Genomic DNA, 3,578 nt, shown 5'->3' on the forward strand with positions numbered 1-3,578 from the left:
CTAAGATTAAAAATAAATACTGTGTCTACCAGGAAACACGACTCCCGTCAGTTACGGACCTACACTCTGCGCCTCCTTTCCCAGCGAGCGAACACGGCAAGCGAAGCCGATACTGAGTGGCAATAAGCGCCATAATATCATATAAAATAAATATAATTTTAATTAATTAAATTAATTTACCACGTCAGTTATTTTTGAATCATGCAACGGAAAAACATACATTCCTTCGCCAGAAAATTCAGCCTCGGGATAGTCATATTCCGACTGGCATCTGTGTACGCGTCTCAGGGAACACCAGAGCGATATTAGAAAACACGCTAGCAATCTTTCTGTAGTGAGTGAACACCGAATATCCTATGGGCATGATTTTGACTGGGGAAACCTGAAATATTACATAAGGAAGGACAGACCAGAAAGAGAGAAATAGCGGAGATGTTTTTTATTAAAAAATTTGACGACACCATCAATTTGCAAAAGGACACGGAGAATCTTAACGTTCTCTACGAACATATCATAAAAGAAATATAGCTGGTTTCTCCTCTCCGCTGCTTCCCTCTCTATGTTCTTGCCTTTTATTGTTTACGGCACCAGTCTGTTTATAAGTGTCAGGCTCATCAGTCTAAATTTTACCACCGCTCTGCTATGTCATGTTACAAACATTTCACGAAATATACCGTTCAACGAATTTGTTATTACTTAGATTCCGACGCACAAATATGTAAGTTTCGGTTTTGTATAATATTGATATAATTTTCACTTAATTGCGAATTAATTTTTTGTCGTTTAGCTTTTAGATTCGGTGTAGTTAGGGCATTATGCTTGACTAATCGACATTTGTGAGTTTTGTATACACGCTTGAAAAGGACCGGATCCTCGGTCGAAACGTAGCGTTTTTCGATTAATAAATTTGGCCAGTTGGGTCGATTACAACATCTTTAGTAATAGTCATATTCATTTACATTCTGCACATTTAAAAAAACGACAATATTTATCTTTATTTAAGACAATAAATAAATAAAATAAGCAAATCACATTTTTATAAACATAGTTAAAGTTGTAGTAAATTGAAAATTTCATTGATTATAAAATTTGTTTGCTAATTTTTCATCAAAACTTTTTTATAATTTTTTTAATATGTAATGCTTTTACTCCATTTCATTTTTAATGTGAATAACTGATTCAAAAAATTTATGGTGCAAGCGACAAAACAATTAAAAAATTACAATAATTTTTACTATAATAAATATTAATAAGGGCCTGAATGCAATTTTTTTAAATGTGGCTGTTACTTACCAAAACCTCGACGGTGGCATTAATAATTTCTTGTTGCTTATTTTTCATCTCTGCCTTATTCAATGTAATTTGCTCAAGATGACTCATCTTTTCAATTACTCTCTTCATTCTCTTTTCAAGAGATTCGACGGCTGAAAAAAAGTACACGATTTTATTATCTAATTGAATACTTAATTCATAGAGTAGACATTGGTTTGTTTAAAAGTCTAAAATAGCCAAAAGATAGCAAATTCATTAAGTTTTAAAGCGCTTTTGGAAAAACCGCAACTTTTTTTATTGATTTACATTGACAAATATAAATAAAAATTTGTTCTATAATCGACTTTAATTTTCATCGTATAATCGACTTAAATTTTCTCTTCTCTTCTCTTATAAAAATATAAAAATATCCATAACATTTAAAACAGCTAAATGTTTTTTACTAAAGTTACTCCTTAATTATATAAAGAATAATATTATTTATAACAATACGTTAAATAAGTATAAATACCTTCGTAAGTGTAAATAATATCTCTTAATCTTCTGTTTTCTTCCTTTACGTTTTCATATTTTTTTTTCCATTTTTGATCTTCAGTGATCATTATTTCTTCTTCAGAGGTATCATCTGCACTATTTGTGTTTGCGATCTGTGTATATATAATAGAAATTTATTAGTCAATGATCAATAAATTAATGACAGACTTCAAAATAATATACTCACATTTTGCACTTCACCGTTCTTATTTCTCAATTTTGAGATTATTTCACTGCATACTTTTGTTTTGGCATCACTTTTTAATTTTAATTCCTGCTTCTTTATTCGCTGTAAAAATAAAATGCAATATTCTTTATTTATAAAATATGCGAGACAGGTGAAACATCCAAAGTGATGAATCTTGTAAAGTGTTAAACACCCCTCACAGAAATAAAGTATATTGGAGATGCGAAATAATTGTTAGAAACTATAACAAAACTATTCAAAATTATAGCAAAACTCTACTTCTAATAGTTTTGCTACAGTTGCTAATAATGATTTCATATCTCCAATAGTTTATTTCTATGACAGACATCACGAATATTTTCGACCAGATAAAATTGACTAGTCGATTAGCAATAATGAACTGAAAATTACCTTTGTGTTTTTCCTTTGATTTTCATTGTGCTCATTTTCGTCATCATCACTACTCAGTTTTTTCCTAGCCAACAACTTTCTTTCGTGCTTACTCGGATTGGCTACATCATACTTGACATATGATGAAAGTTGCGCACACATGGTTGCCCAGTCTATAAATAAAACAATATTAATATATCAAATGTATCAATATTGATCAAAGCGTGCAAAAGCTTATACATCCAAACTTCTACGATGCTTATGATAACACTTTTGCCAGTAAATTACATAAACCGATACATAAAATTATGAGCGTTATTTATTCAATTGTGATGTGTATATTGTATATTAATAATATATATATATATATATATATATATTAATATGCATTTTACACATACAATTAATTAAATAAATAACGCTCATAATTTATGTATCAATTTATGTAATTCACTGGCAAAAGTGTTATCAGGCATCGTAGAAGCTTGAATATATAAGCTTTTGCATACTTTGATAAATTTGATTTATTAAAGATGAATATACATACTAGTAAACATTTTGGTCATTACCTCGCTGATAATCACGCTATATATCTCTTGCAAAATATTAAGTTTTTAAGACTTACCTCCAAATCCAATAATCTTCACCACGTGCATGGACCACTTACAATTTTTAATTCTCTTTTTCATTTTGGCGACGGTGCCGTCGATGATACATTCTTTCGGCCAACGTATGATTACGTCTTCCGAGTTTTTGATGATGTTTTGTACATCAGTCATCTCGTTTCTCATTAACCAATTACAATATCCTACTGCCACATTTCCATTCTCGTTCGAGAATTCAACAAGGATGCATTAGTATCATCCATACTGAGTAGCTGATGTAAACCAGCGTCATCCATCGTGACACGATTGATGCAAAAAGGGATTTTATAAAACAAATTCACACACGCGATTTCGTAATCCGTATTTTGGCACAATCTCGCAGGTTTTTTTAGTTGATCACAAATGTGGAACCGAGTGTGGATCGAACGATGACACGATAAAAAATATGCGAACAGAAATATCGACAGTCATTTTTCTTCCTGAATGGCAACTACTGCACAATGTTAAGCGGGGAACACACACTTCTACACAACGCATGATGCGTAAGCATAAGAAAATTGATTGGTCCATACACATGTGCATAAGGAAAT

The 3,578-nt window shown here is 31.2% G+C and overlaps 1 long non-coding RNA gene across 1 annotated transcript; it reads left to right on the plus strand.

The window, feature by feature from the left end:
• Positions 1–295: 295 nt before the first annotated feature.
• On the plus strand, positions 296–934 carry LOC139786538 (uncharacterized). Its single transcript, XR_011722335.1, has 2 exons — positions 296–718; positions 788–934. It is a non-coding gene; the product is annotated as an uncharacterized lncRNA (long non-coding RNA).
• Positions 935–3,578: the final 2,644 nt, after the last annotated feature.

This window comes from Temnothorax nylanderi, unplaced genomic scaffold (genome assembly GCF_030848795.1).
Source record: "Temnothorax nylanderi isolate EJ_2023f unplaced genomic scaffold, tnyl_v1.0 TNYL_tig1068_pilon, whole genome shotgun sequence".
In the NCBI taxonomy this organism is placed as follows: Eukaryota; Metazoa; Arthropoda; class Insecta; order Hymenoptera; family Formicidae; genus Temnothorax; species Temnothorax nylanderi.